The 25,676-nt window shown below is 43.7% G+C and overlaps 1 long non-coding RNA gene across 1 annotated transcript; it reads right to left on the bottom strand.

Annotated features, from left to right (window-relative positions):
- Positions 1–7,476: 7,476 nt before the first annotated feature.
- Positions 7,477–10,682, bottom strand: LOC126147660 (uncharacterized). The gene is made up of 3 exons (XR_007530330.1): positions 10,612–10,682; positions 10,010–10,177; positions 7,477–7,582 (listed from the first exon to the last, which is right to left on the bottom strand). It is a non-coding gene; the product is annotated as an uncharacterized LOC126147660 (long non-coding RNA).
- Positions 10,683–25,676: the final 14,994 nt, after the last annotated feature.

Genomic DNA, 25,676 nt, shown 5'->3' with positions numbered 1-25,676 from the left:
TGCTCTTTGACTGTTCTCTCTTGGAGTAGCAGTGCTCTAAAAATTTGGGTCCCATAGTAAGAATATGATCAACAAGATGCCTTACAATACCTTCTTCCTCTACTTTCAAAATTCTGCAATCACTCTCTTGCCGTGCATACCATTTCACATCATATCTCGTATGCCAATACATAAATCAAGAAGTTTAACTGATATTAAATCTTTACATTTTATACACTTTCGTAAACAACAATCAGCTGTAGGCTCTACACATAGAAAAAATTTAGGCAAGTTACTGGTGCACTCAGGTATTTGAGGCACTATGCTCTGAAGACACTTAACAGCACAAACGAAATTCTTGTGATATTTGCAGAGATACACGTTGCATGGAAGTTTACTGGCAAGCATTATGTGTTTGAGTCTTAACTCTGCAAATATATTTTTTTCCACTCACATTTCCCATTTTCTATACAAAACACAGCATGGGCTTCTTTCAAAGAAAACATCAAGCGTTGTACTTACTACTTATTCTTACCTTTCTCATTTTTTACAGTCACATCTTTTTGTCCAGGAGCCTATCTGCTAATGTCATCCCTTTCATAGAAGTTGTTGACTGCACTTATTGTTTTGGCATTTATTTTTGATCTAGGGATTCTTTCTACTACTAGAGGTTCAACAAATATATGATACAAGCTTGTAATAACGCTTCTTTTTGTTCCCTGGGTGATGCTTGAAGTACAAGTTTCACTTTAGATATGGCTTTTCCCAATGAAGACCTACATTTATTTGGTGCAGAGGCAGAAATACTTGGTGTAGCCAAAGATGCTTGCTTTAATTGCTTCTTGTACTTGGCTACTCTTCCTCTCACATTCATTTCCTTTCTGTAGCAGTTCTTTCTTGTTCTCTTGTACTCAAACTTTTTTCCTGTTCCTTCTTCTTTTTCCTGACTTTTTCAGTTTCCTTGCATTTAATTTTATACTCTTCATATTTGACTTCATCTTTCAGTTTTTGCCTTCTTCTTCTCATCTTTTCAGCTGCAGTTAAAAGCATTCTACAATAAATTGCAAGATACTGTTGTAACGATTGTAGTAATGTAAATTGTCAAAAATAGTTTCTTCCAGGTGGGACTTTATGTGGCATATGGAGATAATTGTACATGAAATATATTTAAATACATTGTTAGTTATCTGGTATTTAATTCAGAAACACACTGACTGCTCAAAATTATAGCTAATGTTACAAAAATAATGGTAACTCATGTTACATAAATAAAGGTAAATCATATTACATGAATTAAATATCCTATACCAGGAGAAGAATTTTACATGGAAATTTATTTGAAATGCCCAGTTATCAGGTATACTTATGTTAAGGACAGCATGACACATAAATTTCTATACTTTAATGCATTTTGTGAAAATCTTAAAAAAATAGGCATTTGGTAACTTTATCAGAGAAGGAAACTTGCTACTCACCATATAGCGGAGATGCTGAGTCGCGATAGGCACAATAAAAAGATTCACACACTCATAGCTTTCGGCCAATAAGGCCTTTGTCAGCAGTAGGCACATATACACACATGCAAACACACACTCACGCAAACGCAACTTGCACACACGTCTGCAGTTTCAGAGAGCTGAAACTACACTGCGAGCAGCAGCACCAGTGCATGACGAGAGTGGCGACTGGGTGGGGGCTAAGGAGGAGGGTGGGGCGGGGAGGGGGAGGGATAGTATGGTGGGAGTGGTGGACAGTGAAGTGTTGCAGTTTAGACAGAAGGCAGGAGAGAAGGTGCGGAGGGGGGAGGGGGTAAGTAGTGGAAAGGAGAGAAATAAAAATAAATTAAAAAGACTCTGTGTGGCGGTGAAATGATGGCTGTGTAGTGCTGGAATGGGAACAGGGAGGGGGCTGGATGGGCGAGGACAGTGACTAATGAAGGTTGAGGCCAGGAGGTTTACGGGAATGTAGGATGTATTGCAGGGAAAGTTCCCACCTGCGCAATTCAGAAAAGCTGGTGTTGGTGGGAAGGATCCATATGGCACAGACTGTGAAGCAGTCATTGAGATGGGGGTATCATGTTTGGCAGCGTGTTCAGCAACAGGGTGGTCCACTTGTTTTTTGGCCACAGGTTGTCCGTGGCCGTTCATGCAGACAGACGGCTTTTTGGTTGTCATGTCTACATAGAATGCAGAATCCCAAATTCCTGGCACCCAAACACACATTGAAACTCTTGCCCTGCAGGAACTTGAGCAACATGCACAATGCCACCTCAAAAAGCTCTCCATCCTGCTCACTTCCTACTACCTCCTCAGAGTACCACTGTCCACCACTTCTACAACAACCTCCAAACCTCCCCCACACCCCCTCATAGCTGACAAACTCTGTCTCGCAGACCTACTACACCTATCCCACCCTCCAAAACTCCCTGCCACCGCCACACAGAACCCAAAACCTAATCAGACCCACAACACAGTCATGAATCTTTCCTCCAGAAGCCTTAGTCCCACAGAAATATCAGTCCTTTCCAAAGGCCTCACCTTTTGCCCCACTCCCAAATTCAACCATGTAGGACTAGTTAAAGACCTTCTCTCCTTCTCCCGGTCCCTACAGTGGAAATACTTTTTCGCCACCAACCCGACCAATCAGACTCAATAAAAGACCAATATTGAACTTTGTCTAACTCAGTTCACTCCTTCATCCAATCGTGATCCACCCCCACTGCCTCCAAACCACCCCCTCTTAACTTTTCAGAATTTCTTTTTCTTGAACCTTGCCTCACCACCATTCCCCAAATCCCTCAACATGTGTACTAACCTTATATCCGCAGAAAGAACCACGGTCCACCATATAAAAACTGATCCCAATCTTATAGTCCTACCTTGCAGACAAAGGCTACACCACCGTTGTTTTGAACCGCAAGGATTACGTGGCAGAAGGACTCCATCAGCTGTCAGGTACTTCCACCTACAAACCATGCCACAGTGATCCCATTCCAGCAATCCAGCAGGATCTCCAGTCACCACTCAAATTCTTAGGCCCATCTCAGAACCGCTCCCCAGAGTCCATCTCTCTACTTACCACTACCACTCCCTGCACTCCCACCTTCTACATGCTTCCTAAAACCCAGGACGCCCCATTGTGGCCGGTTACTGTGCCCCACAATTTCAACCATGTAGGACTAGTTAAAGACCTTCTCTCCTTCTCCCAGTCCCTACAGTGGAAATACTTTTTTGCCACCAACCTGACCAATCAGACTCAATAAAAGACCAATATTGAACTTTTCCTAACTCAGTTCACTCCTCCATCCAACCGCGATCCACTCCCACTGCCTCCAAACCACCCCCTGTTAACTTTCCTTGCTACACCTGGTCCTACTCAACCCAATAAGCCACCTTCCTAGACCACCCACGATGCCCCATTGTGGCCGGTTACTGTGCCCCCACAAAGAGAATCTCTGCTATCATAGACCAACACCTTCAACCTATTGCCCAGAACTTATCCTCCTATATAAAAGATACCAACCATTTCCTCGACCGACTCTCCACAGTTCCTTTCCCTTTACCCCACGGTGCCCTGCTCATCACTATTGATGCCACCTCCCTGTACACTAACATTCCTAATGCCCATGACCTTACTGCTATCGAACACTACCTTTCCAGACACCCTATGGATTCCAAACCAACAACCTCCTTCCTAGTCTCCATGACCAACTACATCCTCACCCACAATTACTTCTCCTTTGAAGGCATTACCTACAAACAAATCTGCGGTACAGCTATGGGCACCCGCATGGCACCATCTTATGCTAACCTATTCATAGGCCATCTAGAGAAATCCTTCCTAAAAACCCAGAATCATAAACCCCTCACCTGGTTCAGATTCATTGATGACATCTTTGCTATCTGGATTGAAGGTGAGGACACCTTATTCACATTCCTCCAGAACCTCAACAACTTCTCCCCCATTTGCTTCACCTGGTCCTACTCAACCCAATAAGCCACCTTCCTAGATGTTGACCTCCACCTCAGAGATGGCTACATCAGTACCTCCATCAATATCAAACGTACTAACCACCAGCAATACCTCCACTTCGAAAGCTGCCGCCCATTCCATACCAAGAAGTCCCTTCCTAGCCACCCATGGTTGTCACATCTGCAGCGACGAGCAGTCCTTCTCTAAATATACCGAGGGTCTCACTGAAGCCTTCACTGACTGTAATTATCCTCCCATCCTTATACAAAAACAAATCTCCCATGCCTTATCTTCCCAGTCTCCTACCACTTCCCAAAGTCCCACAGTCCAGCCACAGAGGAGCATTCCCTTCGTAACTCAGTACCATCCGGGACTGGAGCAACTGAATTACATTCTCCGCCAGGGTTTCGATTACCTCTCATCGTGCCCTGAAATGAGAAATGTCCTATCCACTATGTGGTATTCCGCCATCCACCGAACCTACACAATATACTCGTCCATCCTTACACAACCCTGCTCCCAATCCCCTATCTCATGGCTCATACCCCTGTAATAGACCTAGATGCAAGAGCTGTCCCATACATCCTTCTACCACCACCTACTCCAATCCAGTCACTAACATCACTTATCCCATCAAAGGCAGGGCTACCTGTGAAACCAGTCATGTGATTTACAAGCTAAGCTGCAACCACTGTGCTGCATTCTATGTAGGCATGACAACCAACAAGCTGTCTGTCCGCATGAACGGCCACGGACAAACTGTGGCCAAAAAACAAGTGCGCCACCCTGTTGCTGAACACGCTGTCAAACATGATACCCCTCATCTCAATGACTGCTTCACAGCCTGTGCCATATGGATCCTTCCCACCAACACCAGCTTTTCTGAATTGCGCAGGTGGGAACTTTCCCTGCAATACATCCTACGTTCCCGTAACCCTCCTGGCCTCAACCTTCATTAGTCACTGTCCTCACCCATTCAGCCCCCTCCCTGTTCCCATTCCAGCACTATACAGCCATCATTTCAACGCCACACCCAGTCTTTTAATTTATTTTTATTTCTCTCCTTTCCGCTACTTACCCCCTCCCCCCTCTGCACCTTCTCTCCTGCCCTCCATCTAAACTGCAACACTTCACTGTCCACCACTCCCACCATACTATCCCTCCCCCTCCCCTCTCCGCCCCACCCTCCTCCTTACCCCGACCCAGTCGCCACTCCCATTATACACTGGTGCTGCTGCTTGCAGTGTAGTTTCAGCTGTCTGAGACTGCAGATGTGTGTGAAAGTTGTGTTTGCGTGAGTGTGTGTGTGTTGTCATGTGTTTATGTGTGTCTACTGCTGACAAAGGCCTTAATGGCCAAAAGCTATGAGTGTGGGAATCTTTTTATTGTGTATATCGCGACTCAGCATCTCCGCTATATGGTGAATAGCAACTTTCCTTCTCTGGTATTGTTACATTCCATCCTGGATTTTCCATTGCATTTGGTAACTTACATTTCACATTTTGGGTTACATTACATAAATGTTTTTGTATGTATCATGCCTAAAGCGTTTTTTTCTAAAAATATATCTAAAAGAAGAAGAAGTTATGCTCTTTACACTGATGTATAAACCATACCAAATTATTATAAATTTCATGATTTTTTTTAATCTTCTGCATGTACAAACTCAACTAAATTGTCTTGAAAACAATGGCTGCCATAAATAAACAACAGGTTTTGGAGGGAAAAATTAATTTTGCCAACAAAATTTAATACCCCGCCTACATGTATAACAGGGAAAAAAAATTCCTGCAGAAAGATTAATTTTCGATAATTATTTCCTGTTCACATGGAATGACACAGGACCAACATCAAACTGAAAATGGGAAACCACAGAAACCAATTTTCAAGATTGCGAGTGGAGAAATTCGAACGCATTGCCTCCCGAATCCAGAGGTTGCTAGCTCAGGGCCTCAACCAGCAGATCTACCCTGATTGTTGGAGAATTTGGACAAACTGGTTGTTGTACTCCGTTTTAAAATAAAATGAAATGCATCACAATAAAAGAAGGAATTCTGATATTGTACGTTTTCCCTTTAATTGTGCATGTCTGGTCTTTTGTATTGCACAGATGTAAGCATGTTTTAAGATTTAACTGTGCATGGAATTCCTGGCTTCAGTTATTATAGCATTACAAGAATGTTAACAGATTCTGGATGAAAGGGTGGGGGGAGGGGGGGAATGCACAGCACAGACAGGCTGAGATGAATTCAAACATCCTGTTGAAAAAAATCTTTTAGAAATGAAAGAACTACTATAGAACTTGCTGTCATCGCAAGCTCCGTCCACTCTCTACGAACCACTCCCCATCCTTCCATACCGGAACTGGTTTTTGGAATTGAATACCAGCCAGGTGACCACATTGGGCAATATTCTGCCATTTGGGCTACTAATGATACAATTTTGAGCAAAGTTTTTAATTAATGCAACCCTCAATGTTTGGGTGATATTCCTGTTGATTAATGCAATATTTAGGTGACACAGGCCAATCCATGTATATTTCCACATACTGATTTTAGTATAATGTTATTTGTAACGTTGTTTACCACTCTGCTGCCTTGTGATATAATGAATTATTGCAACCCCAAAGCTAAAGAAAGACAAACAATGTACAGTCATTTACCTTGGTTAATTAGGAATGAGCGTTAGGGAGGGGTGTCCGAAACCCCCCCCCCCCCCCAACTCCACCTTTGGCCACATCCTTGTCTGAGACATTCCAAGAGATAAGCTTTGTAAATGCACACCATACAGTTCCCAAAAATTCACACACATACTCACCCCACCCAAGATGCTCATTCACAGCATAGTGGCTGGTTGAGCTAGCCCACATAAAGTTTCCGAACTTTGATTCCTGAAAGTGAGTGCACTCCTTGGTGTTCCCATTGTTGTAGAGTTGAACATTGCACATATATTTAAATAATTCTACATAATATATGCCATTCATAGTATGAAAGGGTTACATTCATGTTACTATACTGGAGATTTTAAATCGTTACAACTAAGATGAACCCATGATTTGAGGGCAAGCTCACAATCCAACAATTACTACCAGTACATTTAGACTGTACATTATAGAGAATAACATCACTTTAATACACAAGTTATGCCATGGTAGTGGTCTGATGAGTGGTGTTCATGATGGTGATAACAGGACTCAAAGACCAATAACAGTAGTTGTACATCAGACAGGCCATCGCTGTGCTGCTGATGTGTATGAACTGCATACACAGGAAACTTGAATGGTTGATCTAATAAACCAGGTAGGCTGACTGTGGGTTGCTGCTGTGGTGATGCAGACAATAGAAGCTTTAACGCACACTTGTCTTGGTCCAGCATATCTGCTAGTGCTCATTCCTGATCCATTACACGAGGGAGGGTGGTGCACTGCTGGAAAAAAGTAAACACTAAATTTATGATTAAATGAATAATAATGAGAGAGATGGACAGACAAATACTTACTTTCGAAAGTGATAGTCTTCCTTTTTCCTTTTATTCTGTCCAGAGACATTGTCTGATCCCTGGTGGCACTTCACAATGATGACCCTTCCACTACGGTGTACAGACCTTGAATGATGAGGCTCACATAATTGAACTAGAGAAAAAAGGGGAGTAGAAATTTCATTTATCACCACTGTAAATCATTCTATTGACCTACACTCATGCTCATAAAGCAAGGATAATTGAAGAATGTGGTGCCCCGACATCAGTACGGGATATGATCACCATACACACATACATAGGCCGCACAACAGGTTGGCATACTCTGGATCAGGTGGTAGAGCAGCTGCTGTGGTATAGCCTCCCAATCTTGCACCAGTGCCTGTAGGAGCTCCTGAAGTGTCCTGCGGGTTTGAAGACACGTAGCGATACATCGACCGAGAACATCCCAGACGTGCTCGATGGGGTTTAGGTCTGGAGAACAGGCAGGCCACTCCATTCGCCTGATATCTTCTGTTTCCAGGTACTCCTCCATGATGGCAGCTCGGTGAGGCCATGTGTTATCATCCATCAGGAGGAAGGTGGGACCCACTGCACCCCTGAAGAGGCGGACATACTGGTGCAAAATGACGTCCCAATACACCTGACCTGTTACATTTCCTCTGTCAAAGACATGCAGAGGTGTACGTGCACCAATCATAATCCCACCCCACACCATCAAACCACAACCTCCATACAGGTCCCTTTCAAGGACATTAAGGGGTTGGTATCTGGTTCCCGGCTCATCCCAGATGTAAACCCAGCAAGAATCACTGTTCAGACTATACCTGGACTTGTCCGTGAACATAACCTGGGACCACTGTTCCAATGACCATGTACTGTGTTCTTGGCACCAGGCTTTATGGGTTGTTCTGTGACCAGGAGTCAGTGGAATGCACCTTATATGTCTCTGGTGGAATAAACCATGTCTGATCAGTTGTCTGTAGACTGTGTGTCTGGAGACAACTGTTCCAGTGACTGCAGTAAGGTCCTGAGCAAGGCTAACTGCAGTACTCCGTTCCCGTCTGTGACCACTGATAGTGAGATATCAGTCTTCTTGTGGTGTTGCACACGTTTCCTGTCTGCTGGAATCGTTGCCATGATCTTGAAATCACACTTTGTGGCACACAGAGGGCCTGTGGTACGACCTGCTGTGTCTGACCAGCCTCCAGTCGCCCCATTCTACCCCTCATAACGTCATCAATATGTGTTCTTAGGGCCATTTTCAACACACAGACACCATTAGCACGTCTGGAAACATCTGTACACTTACTCCCTGCACCGTACTCTGACATGCACCAACACACCTCTGCATATGTAGACTGCTGCCAGCGCCACTGTGCGACGACCGCAGGCCAAATGCACCGCATCGTCATACCCTGAGGTGATTTAAACCCGCAAACTGCCCACCACGGCGTTGTTTCACCATGTATCAGCATAATCCTTAATTTATGAGAATGAGTGTAGATTAGTTGCAGGGGGGGGGGGGGGGGGGATGAGAGAGGGTCACCTTGATTTTGGTTCCCATGTGGCCACTGTGGATGGGCGACTCATTTTCCTGAAATTTTTATGTCATACAATTGGCCTATAGGTGTGGGCTACAGAAGTGGGGTTCTTAGCTTGACACATGATTTGTGTCAGGTCATCCCTCATCTGGAATTCGTTACCTGCAATTGCTGGAGAGGCCTGGGTGTGGTAACAGGTTACAGCATGACCTGGAGATTAGGTCGTTTACAGTGCCAGAAAGTACCCTGCTCCACTATTGTTCATAAGGCAACCAATTTTTTTAACATCTTCCCTCTAGGCCTCTAAATGCAAAAAGAGATTACAATTATATTACTAAGGCTTTTACTGGACCCTTCTAATCACGCTTTTCAAATGGTGGTGATAGAAGAGAAGGAGATAAAAGCAAAAATGAGGCAGTAAATTTTATAAGTTGATGATCTAGCGGAAACTGAAAGTGAAATGCTTGCTTGTAGACCAATCTGTAGGTCAGGGGAAGGCAAGGATGTTATTCGTGTTAAATACTGGAAGACCTACTTCAGTACATCATTACATATTGACTGTTTCTTTGAAAGCACTTGGCAATCACTCAAAACAGCAATGGAATGGTCCATGTTTAAGAAGGGCTTATAAAAACTGTGAGTATTGCTTGATGCGAAATTAGCAATACATAAATTATTCGCGATTTTGGTTCTATGTATCTAGCTACAGGTTTTCAACATGCGTAACCTGCGGACAATAAAAATAATATCTGCTCTTGTCATAACTTACACTGTCAGTGACCTTGCAAAGTTCCCTGACTCTTCAACGCGTACCCTGTTCTCGTCCCCTACTTCCCCTCACCCATACACGCACTATCGGAATTGACATTTTAAATCGTGGTTGCAGATTTACTTCGACAACAGCTGCGAGTCTGCTTATTTGTCGCTAATGGGGTAGCTAACTGGCCCGTGGGTAGACAATGGAAACCTGTTTACATTAACTAAAACTATTTTCTCTACGAGATATACTAAAAAACTTGTTAAAAAATGGATCTTACCTGTTCGTGTCTGAGAGCATGTAGATGAGTTCGTCAAATTAACTACAGACAGGCATCAGCCGGAGACGGCTGATCTTTTCAAGTCAGTACGCCACTATGTGCGCTATCACACTTAAGCCGATATTTCTCCCAAACTTCGCACGACAGTCGGTGAAATTCAAATCAGTCCTGAGGATGAAAATATCATAATGGGGTTATAGTTCGGAATTTATGGACTGAAATCGAAGGTTTATTGGAAATCTCAAATAGCAAAATCTTTATTGGAAATTTTAGGTATGGATTGTAACTTCAAGAAATAATTTGTTCAAGTGAAAAGGGTTGTGTATCTTGCATGCTTACAGGTACTGTACTGGATAAGTGCTTTAGGTTTTCAGAGTGTCTAATATTGCTGTTTATGCTCGTGTGCTAAATGACAGTCATTGGAGATTAACTGACGTATGTCTGCACAACAGAGTATTTATAAATTGCTTATCAATGTCACCTCGAATATGTAGTTGAACGTTTCTCGCCTCATCTCATATATTAGTAAATCTTATCTGGTTATTACGATAACTGAGGACAGAGTGTATAGTATTCTTTATGAAGCAGGAAAGCTCACTCACATGGATTTGGCATCTCTTTAACAGTAGAAGCCGCTATGCAGGACTCGTATCCAAGCACAGAGACGTCGTGGTATACACCCACCCTAAGAGGTTAAAATCTAACCTACTTCATGCATACCGTAGAATAGATTCTAACCCAACCTCCTAGAGCTCGCTGTCAGGCGATTTTATCGGGCGACTGTGTCTGATGACTAGACCGCGGATTTTAGGTAAAAACCTATTTTGTTCCTGAGTTCCTATTTGCATAAAAATTTGTACTTATGCGTTTCATGACTATTTACACTTAATAGCGTTAATTCTATAGGACCTAAAAAAGCCTATTTCGACGCCAGTGCCTATTTTTGCCTATTTCGGCTTTAATATCCTAAAAAGTGCCTATTTCATCATATAAGACAGTGGCTCCAAGTTTTTCCACACTATACGACAGATGGAAAAGAATATTTTCTGCCCAGCGTGCAGCAAGGTGGCTATAAAGTTGACACGCTCATGCTTCGTATTTGCCCAACACTTCGGTCTTTTTTTATTTTTTTATATCGCTATCCCTGTTAATACCAAATACTCTTTATAGGTGTTTTATTATTCATATGTAAAAAACAGATCACGGATCTTTAGGTTAAAACCTATTTTCTTTCCTAAGCTCCAATTTGCGTATGAGTTGGTACTTATGCGTTTCATGGCTAACTAAACTGAATACCGTTAGTTCTATAGGACCTAAAATTGCGTATTTCGACGTTGACGCCTAATTTTACCTATTTCGGCATCAAAATCTTGAAAAGTACCTATTTCGTTATTCTGACATAGAGTTCTTGTGTTTTCAAAGATTAGAAAAAGGAAGTAAGCTTAGGGCTTTACGTCTCGCCGAAGGCGAAGGTCGTTAGAGACTGTTTACAATTCCTTTGCTTGCCTTACTACCAACAGCACTCGGCACGGTTGAATGGTCATCCATCCAAGTACCCTCCGAGCGCGACAGTGCTTAACTTCAGGGAGCGAATGAGAACCGGTCAAAGATTTGAGTTACACATTAGAATCGAACGTGGGAGTACTAAATGTTATATTTGAAAATATTTCGTTCGTAGGATTCTGGCCAGCTGTGTATTTTCGCAAAGAAACGGTTTCATAGGCCTTAAGCTGAGCACGGATTAAAAAATCACAATGTTAATCGTAGACGCCCTCTATAGCTAAATTACTGCCCTTCGCGCATTTTCTCGCTGCTGTCTACAGGCACTCCTATCAAACTACTCTGTTTCGCGAAAGGTATTATACGTGAATTTTCCGGTTCGAAAAATACACTCCTGGAAATTGAAATAAGAACGCCGTGAATTCATAGTCCCAGGAAGGGGAAACTTTATTGACACATTCCTGGGGTCAGATACATCGCATGATCACACTGACAGAACCACAGGCACATAGACACAGGCAACAGAGCATGCACAATGTCGGCACTAGTACAGTGTATATCCACCTTTCGCAGCAATGCAGGCTGCTATTCTCCCATGGAGACGATCGTAGAGATGCTGGATGTAGTCCTGTGGAACGGCTTGCCATGCCATTTCCACCTGGCGCCTCAGTTGGACCAGCGTTCGTGCTGGACGTGCAGACCGCGTGAGTCGACGCTTCATCCAGTCCCAAACATGCTCAATGGGGGACAGATCCGGAGATCTTGCTGGCCAGGGTAGTTGACTTACACATTCTAGAGCACGTTGGGTGGCACGGGATACATGCGGACGTGCATTGTCCTGTTGGAACAGCAAGTTCCCTTGCCGGTCTAGGAATGGTAGAACGATGGGTTCGATGACGGTTTGGATGTACCGTGCACTATTCAGTGTCCCCTCGACGATCACCAGTGGTGTACGGCCAGTGTAGGAGATCGCTCCCCACACCATGATGCCGGGTGTTGGCCCTGTGTGCCTCGGTCGTATGCAGTCCTGATTGTGGCGCTCACCTGCACGGCGCCAAACACGCATACGACCATCATTGGCACCAAGGCAGAAGCGACTCTCATCGCTGAAGACGACACGTCTCCATTCGTCCCTCCATTCACGCCTGTCGCGACACCACTGGAGGCGGGCTGCACGATGTTGGGGCGTGAGCGGAAGACGGCCTAACGGTGTGTGGGACCGTAGCCCAGCTTCATGGAGACGGTTGCGAATGGTCCTCGCCGATACCCCAGGAGCAACAGTGTCCCTAATTTGCTGGGAAGTGGCGGTGCGGTCCCCTACGGCACTGCGTAGGATCCTACGGTCTTGGCGTGCATCCGTGCGTCGCTGCGGTCCGGTCCCAGGTCGACGGGCACGTGCACCTTCCGCCGACCACTGGCGACAACATCGATGTACTGTGGAGACCTCACGCCCCACGTGTTGAGCAATTCGGCGGTACGTCCACCCGGCCTCCCGCATGCCCACTATACGCCCTCGCTCAAAGTCCGTCAACTGCACATACGGTTCACGTCCACGCTGTCGTGGCATGCTACCAGTGTTAAAGACTGCGATGGGAGCTCCGTATGCCACGGCAAACTGGCTGACACTGACGGCGGCGGTGCACAAATGCTGCGCAGCTAGCGCCATTCGACGGCCAACACCGCGGTTCCTGGCGTGTCCGCTGTGCCGTGCGTGTGATCATTGCTTGTACAGCCTTCTCGCAGTGTCCGGAGCAAGTATGGTGGGTCTGACACACCGGTGTCAATGTGTTCTGTTTTCCATTTCCAGGAGTGTAATTTGCCAGTAGTGAGATGTTTTCATCTGAAGCACCGGTAGATTCCATTCGCTTGTTCAGAAGGGGCCGCCATCTGTCAGGTGCCATATGTCCAGCAACGAGTACGGTACTTCCCCTACCCCCATCCACCGCAGTAAAAGGGAAAAAAAACAGGTCATCGTTCACTTTTTCCCAGCGAAAACAAATCAGTACATTATGTAGCGACCGACGTGTTAAGTGTTACTGACATTCTAAGTGCAAAATAAATTCTAGTTTCTGTGTGAGGATACTACGCCATGCAGAAAACAGGTAGTTCAAAGTCTACTCATATAAGGCAGTGGCTGCAAGATTTTCCTCATTATACAACAGGTGGGAAAATTATTTTCTGCCAAGCATGCAAAAAGGAGGTTAGTTGATGTTTTTCTTAGACTTAATATTTTCCTGTCACTTAGGATTCTTTTTTATCGCTATCCTTTAGTAATACGAAATACTCTTTATATGCGGTTCTAAACTGCATTTCCCTTTTCTAGAGTATTAGGTTTCGAGTGTTAAGAAATCTCACTTAACTCAGCATGCAGATGGAATCGCACATAAAGCTAATGTCTAACGAAAGTCAAAATTGAAGCAAACTCTTTTAACCAATTAATCTGGTGAATCCTCCGAAAAAAAACAAGTTCTACAGTGATTTGTGTCATGCACTTGTAGCAGCAAACATCCCCTTTCGGAAACTATAAAACCCTATTTTCAGAGGTTTTCTTGAGAAGTACTGCCATCAGTCTATTCCTGCAGAGTCAACTTTACGTCAGAATTATGTGGATTCAGCTTACAATGCTGCATTGCACAGAATCCGAGAAGATGTTTGAGAATCTGATATATGGATTTCTGTGGATGAAACTACTGACAGTCTTGGCTGTTACATTGCAAACCTGATTATTGGCAAGGTAGATCCAGATGCTCCATCCAGGGCTTGTTTGATTTACTCAAAACAGTTTGCAAAAACTAACCAACAAACAATAGCACAGTTTGTGAGCAATGGGCTTAAGGTACTATACCCAAATGGAGTGGATGAGAATAAGGTGCTTCTGGCCGTCACTGATGCTGCTGCATATATGACAGCAGCGTTTCAACTATTAAAAGTATTCTACCCATTGATGCTGCACGTAACTTGTGTAGTGCATGGGGTCAACCACATAGCAGAGCAAGTAAGTCTACAATTTCCTAAAGTAAATAAAGTAATATATATGGTGAAGAAAATTTTTGTTAAGGCACCATCAAGAATACAGGCATTCAAAGAACTGCTTCCAGATGTCCCATTGCCGCCGGAGCCTGTTGTCACCCGCTGGGGCACGTGGCTGATAGCAGCAGAATACTATAGTACGCATCTCTCAGCTGTCCAGAAGGTGGTTGAAAATATACCGGAGGATGCTGCATCCGTAACTGCAGCAATGGAGTTACTCAAAGATTCTTCTTTAAAACGGGACTTATCTTACTTTAGGGCCCACTACACATTTATGGCAAGTATAATTTCACAATTAGAAGGCTCAGGGAGACCTATCTACAACAATATTTCTTTGCTCGAAGAAGTCAAAATGAAAATTAATGAAGCTCCAGGTGAAGTAGGGGAAAAAGTACGGGCAAAAATGCAAACGGTTTTGCAGAAGAACACTGGCTTGAAGGAGTTGTGTGCAGTTGCCGACATACTTACTGGAAAATCCAGCACTCCTGACTGCAGCATTCCTGTCCAACATGTGCCGAAAATGATGTACGTGTCTGTCACATCTGTTGATGTAGAACTTTCTTTTTCAGCGTATAAATTGATTCTGACTGACAAGCGCCACAGATTTTCACTAGAAAACCTAGAAAAGATTTTGGTTATTTATTGTGAAGCCAACTATGGTCAGAACATGTGAAACTACGAATGTATTAATTAAACCATTGCAACATCTTTTTTACGGAGATTTTTATCTTGCAGGAACTCAAAAATATTTGGAGTTATGTTCAACATTAATGTTGTAGATTGCTGTGCTCTGTAACTGTGTAAATATTCGTTCTCCTTGTTTTAATGACTAATAAGATGTTCATACTGTCAACACTGTGTTTTTTAATTTATTTTTATTTTCTCTGCATCATTTTTATTAGAGCCTATTTTAGGTTTTATATAGCCTAAATGAACTACTGAAGGAGCCTATTTTGGGTGCTTAAAACACACTTTTTACGACCTAAAAATCCGTGGTCTACTGATGACCGTTGTCGGTACCACTGTGAACGCAGCCTTAGTGACAAGTGTGTGCGTGCACGAACAGTACACAGGGCAGACATTGAGATAGATTATGGAATCACTCCAAGAGAGATATAATAAGGCTCCACCGTAAAAGGCAACACTTCTGGTTTGGGAAATACGCGCTTTTGATTTTGGCAGAGTTAAAGTCAGAGTTAAGGAAGAAGACACGAGAAGAAACATGTGCTAAGTCTCTGTTTCGACTGACCAGTCTCCTACGAAGTCGATATGAAAACGTGCTTTTGAACTCACTATACAACAATACGAAATCACATGAAGAAAGACCTGAAGATCAGACCTTTTCGACCGATGTTCTTGAATGAGTTATCGGATACAGACCGGAATGAAAATGTTTTAGCGTGCCGTGCTTTGTTAACTCAGTTTCCAAATGCAGTGAACCGTTACAAGGTTATGTTTTCAGATGAATGTGCCATTTATCGCGGCTCTCGTTGTAGAAATATTGTCGTTTTGGGCAAAGAGAATCCTCACTATACAGTCAAATTACACTCCTGGCCATTAAAATTGCTACACCACGAAGATGACAGACGCGAAATTTAACCAACAGGAAGAAGATGCTGTGAAATGCAAATGATTAGCTTTTCAGAGAAATCACACAAGGTTGGCGCCGGTGGCGACACCTACAACGTGCTGACATGAGGAACGTTTCCAACCGATCTCTCATACACAAACAGCAGTTGACCGGCGTTTGCTGGTGAAACGTTGTTGTGATGCCTCATGTAAGGAGGAGAAATGCATACCATCACGTTTCAGACTTTGATAAAGGTCGGATTGTAGACTATCGCGGCACTGCTGCTCGCGTTGGTCGAGATCCAATGACTGTTAGCAGAATATGGAATCGGTGGGTTCAGGAGGGTAATACGGAACGCCGTGCTGGATCCCAACGGCCTCGTATCACTAGCAGTCGAGATGAGAAGCATCTCATCCGCATGGCTGTAACAGATCGTGCAGCCACGTCTCGATCCCTGAGCCAACAGATGGGGACGTTTGCAAAACAACAACCATCTGCACGAACAGTTCAGATGGCTCTGAGCACTATGGGACTTAACATCTGAGGTCATCAGTCCCCCAGAACTTAGAACTACTTAAACCTAACTAACCTAAGGACATCACAAACATCCATGCCCGAGGCAGGATTCGAACCTGAAACCGTAGCGGTCACGCGGTTCCAGACTGAAGCGCCTAGAACCGATCGGCCACACCGGCCGGCGCACGAGCAGTTCGACGACGTTTGCAGCAGCATGGACTATCAGCTCGGAGACCATGGCTGCGGTTACCCTTGACGCTGCATCACAGACAGGAGCGCCTGCAATGGTGTACTCAACGACGAACCTGGGTGCACGAATGGCAAAACGTCATTTTTTCGCTGAATCCAGGTTCTGTTTACAGCCGCCTCACGGGATTAGCCGAGCGGTCTAGGGCGCTGCAGTCACGGACTATGCGGCTGGTCCCGGTGGAGGTTCAAGTACTCCCTCGGGCATGGGTGTGTGTGTTTGTCCTTAGGATAATTTAGGTTAACCCTTTCACTGCGCATTTACTCTCAGCGGCTCCCGCCCTGTGCGCGTTAATTTCACCCGGTGCGTATATATACGACTGTAGCAGTCTACCGTTATTGTTAAGATAAAAATAAGACGGAAAATCCAGTATTGTCGGTGTAAATCGTTTTCTTTTTTTTATCTTTGTTCAGGAAGTCTTATTTTGTTCAAAAAAGGTACTTCATTAGGAGAAAAAAATGCAAAACGTATTACATGAGTAATACTTCAAAGTGTGATATCTCTCGAAACAAAAATTCAAACATAAAGGTACATTACATTTTACACAAATGTATCTTGTTTCACTTCGTTTATCATGTTTTGCACATACAATACACCTTCTCTGGGCGGCCTCCTTCTTTGAAGTTCCTGGGATTAGCGAGATAAAGTGGCGCTCGGTTAGGCGTAAGGGATTGTCACCATCAGCCGATCTCCTTCCACGACGTCCCTCTGTCTGCGGTTGGTGTTGAATCTCTAGGATCTCCTTGATAAGTTTCTGTTGAAAATCAGATACTGAAATATTTCGTCCCGTTTGAGTTTTATATAGTGCATACCCATTGCGCAGAGACACAGAAACCAAATAAAAAAATACTTTTTTATACCATTTTACAGTTTTTCGTACACATTCTGCTGAACTTAGTATCATGTCGCTCCTGTCGACGGCCCCCATATTTTCAGTGTAGCTTACGATGCAAGCTGGTTTTGTTTTTGGTTCATTCGTAGTTCTGTCAATTTTGTCAGTCGCTGTAATTTCGCTTGTATGAAGAGTTGAAAGCATCCTCACTTCCCGCTTGTCCTGCCACTTCAGAGCAAGAAGTTTATCTGTTGACATGAACTCGATCTCGCCGTTTCTAAGTTTTTTTGATAAAGCAGGCATGCCTTTGCGGTTTGTTTTCACAGTTCCACAGGCATTAGTCACTCTGTCATGCAAATAAGAAAATAACGTTGGGCTAGTGTACCAATTGTCAAGATATAATGTGTGACCTTTACCAAGGTAACGTTCAAGTAAAGTGAGAACAATGCTTCCAGGTATTCCAACATTTACACCAAAGTCAGTTTCTTTTTGTACGTCTGTTGCTGCACCCACATAAATAATAATGTCAAGAATATAACCAGTATCACAATCACATAACACAACAAATTTTACACCAAATCTGTGGCGTTTGGAAGGAAGACACGACCTTTGAAGAGAACTAAACTTTCGTCAATGCACAAATTTTTAAAAGGATAGAAAGCACCTGGAAATACTTTTCTTAAGTGATCCACAATTCGACGTAGTTTCCAGATTTTGTCATCTCCAGGGTCCTTAGTGTTATCAGCAAAATGAAACATTCTAAGTAACAAGATATCTATCTCTCGGCATGATTTACGCAAACATTGGAGTAGACAGTAACTGATCATTGGTCCAATAACTGTTTATATCATTTTTTCTCACTTGAGCCATCAAAAAATTTACAGCAAGGAAACAGTAAACTTCGTCACTGTTTGTGCCGGTCTAGGAATGGTAGAACGATGGGTTCGATGACGGTTTGGATGTACCGTGCACTATTCAGTGTCCCCTCGACGATCACCAGTGGTGTACGGCCAGTGTAGGAGATCGCTCCCCACACCATGATGCCGGGTGTTGGCCCTGTGTGCCTCGGTCGTATGCAGTCCTGATTGTGGCGCTCACCTGCACGGCGCCAAACACGCATACGACCATCATTGGCACCAAGGCAGAAGCGACTCTCATCGCTGAAGACGACACGTCTCCATTCGTCCCTCCATTCACACCTGTCGCGACACCACTGGAGGCGGGCTGCACGATGTTGGGGCGTGAGCGGAAGACGGCCTAACGGTGTGTGGGACCGTAGCCCAGCTTCATGGAGACGGTTGCGAATGGTCCTCGCCGATACCCCAGGAGCAACAGTGTCCCTAATTTGCTGGGAAGTGGCGGTGCGGTCCCCTACGGCACTGCGTAGGATCCTACGGTCTTGGCGTGCATCCGTGCGTCGCTGCGGTCCGGTCCCAGGTCGACGGGCACGTGCACCTTCCGCCGACCACTGGCGACAACATCGATGTACTGTGGAGACCTCATGCCCCACGTGTTAAGCAATTCGGCGGTACGTCCACCCGGCCTCCCGCATGCCCACTATATGCCCTCGCTCAAAGTCCGTCAACTGCACATACGGTTCACGTCCACACTGTCGCGGCATGCTACCAGTGTTAAAGACTGCGATGGAGCTCCGTATGCCACGGCAAACTGGCTGACACTGACGGCGGCGGTGCACAAATGCTGCGCAGCTAGCGCCATTCGACGGCCAACACCGCGGTTCCTGGCGTGTCCGCTGTGCCGTGCGTGTGATCATTGCTTGTACAGCCTTCTCGCAGTGTCCGGAGCAAGTATGGTGGGTCTGACACACCGGTGTCAATGTGTTCTGTTTTCCATTTCCAGGAGTGTAATTTGCCAGTAGTGAGATGTTTTCATCTGAAGCACCGGTAGATTCCATTCGCTTGTTCAGAAGGGGCCGCCATCTGTCAGGTGCCATATGTCCAGCAACGAGTACGGTACTTCCCCTACCCCCATCCACCGCAGTAAAAGGGAAAAAAAACAGGTCATCGTTCACTTTTTCCCAGCGAAAACAAATCAGTACATTATGTAGCGACCGACGTGTTAAGTGTTACTGACATTCTAAGTGCAAAATAAATTCTAGTTTCTGTGTGAGGATACTACGCCATGCAGAAAACAGGTAGTTCAAAGTCTACTCATATAAGGCAGTGGCTGCAAGATTTTCCTCATTATACAACAGGTGGGAAAATTATTTTCTGCCAAGCATGCAAAAAGGAGGTTAGTTGATGTTTTTCTTAGACTTAATATTTTCCTGTCACTTAGGATTCTTTTTTATCGCTATCCTTTAGTAATACGAAATACTCTTTATATGCGATTCTAAACTGCATTTCCCTTTTCTAGAGTATTAGGTTTCGAGTGTTAAGAAATCTCACTTAACTCAGCATGCAGATGGAATCGCACATAAAGCTAATGTCTAACGAAAGTCAAAATTGAAGCAAACTCTTTTAACCAATTAATCTGGTGAATCCTCCGAAAAAAAACAAGTTCTACAGTGATTTGTGTCATGCACTTGTAGCAGCAAACATCCCCTTTCGGAAACTATAAAACCCTATTTTCAGAGGTTTTCTTGAGAAGTACTGCCATCAGTCTATTCCTGCAGAGTCAACTTTACGTCAGAATTATGTGGATTCAGCTTACAATGCTGCATTGCACAGAATCCGAGAAGATGTTTGAGAATCTGATATATGGATTTCTGTGGATGAAACTACTGACAGTCTTGGCTGTTACATTGCAAACCTGATTATTGGCAAGGTAGATCCAGATGCTCCATCCAGGGCTTGTTTGATTTACTCAAAACAGTTTGCAAAAACTAACCAACAAACAATAGCACAGTTTGTGAGCAATGGGCTTAAGGTACTATACCCAAATGGAGTGGATGAGAATAAGGTGCTTCTGGCCGTCACTGATGCTGCTGCATATATGACAGCAGCGTTTCAACTATTAAAAGTATTCTACCCATTGATGCTGCACGTAACTTGTGTAGTGCATGGGGTCAACCACATAGCAGAGCAAGTAAGTCTACAATTTCCTAAAGTAAATAAAGTAATATATATGGTGAAGAAAATTTTTGTTAAGGCACCATCAAGAATACAGGCATTCAAAGAACTGCTTCCAGATGTCCCATTGCCGCCGGAGCCTGTTGTCACCCGCTGGGGCACGTGGCTGATAGCAGCAGAATACTATAGTACGCATCTCTCAGCTGTCCAGAAGGTGGTTGAAAATATACCGGAGGATGCTGCATCAGTAACTGCAGCAATGGAGTTACTCAAAGATTCTTCTTTAAAACGGGACTTATCTTACTTTAGGGCCCACTACACATTTATGGCAAGTATAATTTCACAATTAGAAGGCTCAGGGAGACCTATCTACGACAATATTTCTTTGCTCGAAGAAGTCAAAATGAAAATTAATGAAGCTCCAGGTGAAGTAGGGGAAAAAGTACGGGCAAAAATGCAAACGGTTTTGCAGAAGAACACTGGCTTGAAGGAGTTGTGTGCAGTTGCCGACATACTTACTGGAAAATCCAGCACTCCTGACTGCAGCATTCCTGTCCAACATGTGCCGAAAATGATGTACGTGTCTGTCACATCTGTTGATGTAGAACTTTCTTTTTCAGCGTATAAATTGATTCTGACTGACAAGCGCCACAGATTTTCACTAGAAAACCTAGAAAAGATTTTGGTTATTTATTGTGAAGCCAACTATGGTCAGAACATGTGAAACTACGAATGTATTAATTAAACCATTGCAACATCTTTTTTACGGAGATTTTTATCTTGCAGGAACTCAAAAATATTTGGAGTTATGTTCAACATTAATGTTGTAGATTGCTGTGCTCTGTAACTGTGTAAATATTCGTTCTCCTTGTTTTAATGACTAATAAGATGTTCATACTGTCAACACTGTGTTTTTTAATTTATTTTTATTTTCTCTGCATCATTTTTATTAGAGCCTATTTTAGGTTTTATATAGCCTAAATGAACTACTGAAGGAGCCTATTTTGGGTGCTTAAAACACACTTTTTACGACCTAAAAATCCGTGGTCTACTGATGACCGTTGTCGGTACCACTGTGAACGCAGCCTTAGTGACAAGTGTGTGCGTGCACGAACAGTACACAGGGCAGACATTGAGATAGATTATGGAATCACTCCAAGAGAGATATAATAAGGCTCCACCGTAAAAGGCAACACTTCTGGTTTGGGAAATACGCGCTTTTGATTTTGGCAGAGTTAAAGTCAGAGTTAAGGAAGAAGACACGAGAAGAAACATGTGCTAAGTCTCTGTTTCGACTGACCAGTCTCCTACGAAGTCGATATGAAAACGTGCTTTTGAACTCACTATACAACAATACGAAATCACATGAAGAAAGACCTGAAGATCAGACCTTTTCGACCGATGTTCTTGAATGAGTTATCGGATACAGACCGGAATGAAAATGTTTTAGCGTGCCGTGCTTTGTTAACTCAGTTTCCAAATGCAGTGAACCGTTACAAGGTTATGTTTTCAGATGAATGTGCCATTTATCGCGGCTCTCGTTGTAGAAATATTGTCGTTTTGGGCAAAGAGAATCCTCACTATACAGTCAAATTACACTCCTGGCCATTAAAATTGCTACACCACGAAGATGACAGACGCGAAATTTAACCAACAGGAAGAAGATGCTGTGAAATGCAAATGATTAGCTTTTCAGAGAAATCACACAAGGTTGGCGCCGGTGGCGACACCTACAACGTGCTGACATGAGGAACGTTTCCAACCGATCTCTCATACACAAACAGCAGTTGACCGGCGTTTGCTGGTGAAACGTTGTTGTGATGCCTCATGTAAGGAGGAGAAATGCATACCATCACGTTTCAGACTTTGATAAAGGTCGGATTGTAGACTATCGCGGCACTGCTGCTCGCGTTGGTCGAGATCCAATGACTGTTAGCAGAATATGGAATCGGTGGGTTCAGGAGGGTAATACGGAACGCCGTGCTGGATCCCAACGGCCTCGTATCACTAGCAGTCGAGATGAGAAGCATCTCATCCGCATGGCTGTAACAGATCGTGCAGCCACGTCTCGATCCCTGAGCCAACAGATGGGGACGTTTGCAAAATAACAACCATCTGCACGAACAGTTCAGATGGCTCTGAGCACTATGGGACTTAACATCTGAGGTCATCAGTCCCCCAGAACTTAGAACTACTTAAACCTAACTAACCTAAGGACATCACAAACATCCATGCCCGAGGCAGGATTCGAACCTGAAACCGTAGCGGTCACGCGGTTCCAGACTGAAGCGCCTAGAACCGATCGGCCACACCGGCCGGCGCACGAGCAGTTCGACGACGTTTGCAGCAGCATGGACTATCAGCTCGGAGACCATGGCTGCGGTTACCCTTGACGCTGCATCACAGACAGGAGCGCCTGCAATGGTGTACTCAACGACGAACCTGGGTGCACGAATGGCAAAACGTCATTTTTTCGCTGAATCCAGGTTCTGTTTACAGCCGCCTCACGGGATTAGCCGAGCGGTCTAGGGCGCTGCAGTCACGGACTATGCGGCTGGTCCCGGTGGAGGTTCAAGTACTCCCTCGGGCATGGGTGTGTGTGTTTGTCCTTAGGATAATTTAGGTTAACCCTTTCACTGCGCATTTACTCTCAGCGGCTCCCGCCCTGTGCGCGTTAATTTCACCCGGTGCGTATATATACGACTGTAGCAGTCTACCGTTATTGTTAAGATAAAAATAAGACGGAAAATCCAGTATTGTCGGTGTAAATCGTTTTCTTTTTTTTATCTTTGTTCAGGAAGTCTTATTTTGTTCAAAAAAGGTACTTCATTAGGAGAAAAAAATGCAAAACGTATTACATGAGTAATACTTCAAAGTGTGATATCTCTCGAAACAAAAATTCAAACATAAAGGTACATTACATTTTACACAAATGTATCTTGTTTCACTTCGTTTATCATGTTTTGCACATACAATACACCTTCTCTGGGCGGCCTCCTTCTTTATCCTGGGATTAGCGAGATAAAGTGGCGCTCGGTTAGGCGTAAGGGATTGTCACCATCAGCCGATCTCCTTCCACGACGTCCCTCTGTCTGCGATTGGTGTTGAATCTCTAGGATCTCCTTGATAAGTTTCTGTTGAAAATCAGATACTGAAATATTTCGTCCCGTTTGAGTTTTATATAGTGCATACCCATTGCGCAGAGACACAGAAACCAAATAAAAAAATACTTTTTTATACCATTTTACAGTTTTTCGTACACATTCTGCTGAACTTAGTATCACGTCGCTCCTGTCGACGGCCCCCATATTTTCAGTGTAGCTTACGATGCAAGCTGGTTTTGTTTTTGGTTCATTCGTAGTTCTGTCAATTTTGTCAGTCGCTGTAATTTCGCTTGTATGAAGAGTTGAAAGCATCCTCACTTCCCGCTTGTCCTGCCACTTCAGAGCAAGAAGTTTATCTGTTGACATGAACTCGATCTCGCCGTTTCTAAGTTTTTTTGATAAAGCAGGCATGCCTTTGCGGTTTGTTCTCACAGTTCCACAGGCATTAGTCACTCTGTCATGCAAATAAGAAAATAACGTTGGGCTAGTGTACCATTTGTCAACATATAATGTGTGACCTTTACCAAGGTAACGTTCAAGTAAAGTGAGAACAATGCTTCCAGGTATTCCAACATTTACACCAAAGTCAGTTTCTTTTTGTACGTATGTTGCTGCACCCACATAAATAATAATGTCAAGAATATAACCAGTATCACAATCACATAACACAAAAAATTTTACACCAAATCTGCGGCGTTTGGAAGGAATGTACTGCTTGAAGAAGACACGACCTTTGAAGTGAGCTAAACTTTCGTCAATGCACAAATTTTTAAAAGGATAGAAAGCACCTGGAAATACTTTTCTTAAGTGATCCACAATTCGACGTAGTTTCCAGATTTTGTCATCTCCAGGGTCCTTAGTGTTATCAGCAAAATGAAACATTCTAAGTAACAAGATATCTATCTCTCGGCATGATTTACGCAAACATTGGAGTAGACAGTAACTGATCATTGGTCCAATAACTGTTTATATCATTTTTTCTCACTTGAGCCATCAAAAAATTTACAGCAAGGAAACAGTAAACTTCGTCACTGTTTGTGTTTTTCCAACGTTGCAGTCTTGATTTTTCACTGGCATCATTGCAAAGGTGTTTATAATATAAATTACACTGCTCAGCTATGTAGCTCACAATTTCTTGGCTAATAAAAAATTGGAAGCAGTCGTATACAGTACATAAATCATCTAAATTGACGATTTTGCAACCGGAACCACTATTATCGAAATTATACACTTTAGGGTCCAAATCAGAGTCTTTCCATCTAAAATCAACTGTTTTGTGTCTCTTAGGAGATTTTTCAGGCACACGCTCAGGTTCTTCGGAATCGGAGAAAGAATCGACGATAACATCAAAATCTGGATCTGCATTTACTGGTTCACCGTTTGTTGGTTCACAAATATTTTTTATATTTGTGGTGACAGATTTATCTGCCAGCTCGTCGTCGTCATTATCTGTCCACCCATAATCAGCTGGATTGGGCATGATGTCCTCGTCGTCACTTTGGTTTAGAATACTCAGCAGCTAATCGTCTGTAAACGGACGGTAACGTCACGTCATTGTATTCGGTAACGCGGAAACGACCGCACACAAATTAGGTAATATAGCGATACGAGTGAACTCAGCAGAAAGAGAATTCAGCATTCAATAGTCGTTCAGGTATTTCCTAGTATTCCAACAATTAAACTGCATACTTGCGCAACAATTACCTCCGACTCGCTGGCCCGATTGTCGGCGTTATACGTAACTATACGATTGTAGCAGGGAACCGCTGTAAGTATTTTTTATAGCAAATAGTATATATACGTCTGGAGCACTGAAACGATTAGCGTATATTTACG

Source organism: Schistocerca cancellata, chromosome 2, assembly GCF_023864275.1.
Source record: "Schistocerca cancellata isolate TAMUIC-IGC-003103 chromosome 2, iqSchCanc2.1, whole genome shotgun sequence".
NCBI lineage: Eukaryota > Metazoa > Arthropoda > Insecta > Orthoptera > Acrididae > Schistocerca > Schistocerca cancellata.
Note: the sequence above shows the minus strand (reverse complement) of the source record. Positions and strands in the feature narration are given on the sequence as shown.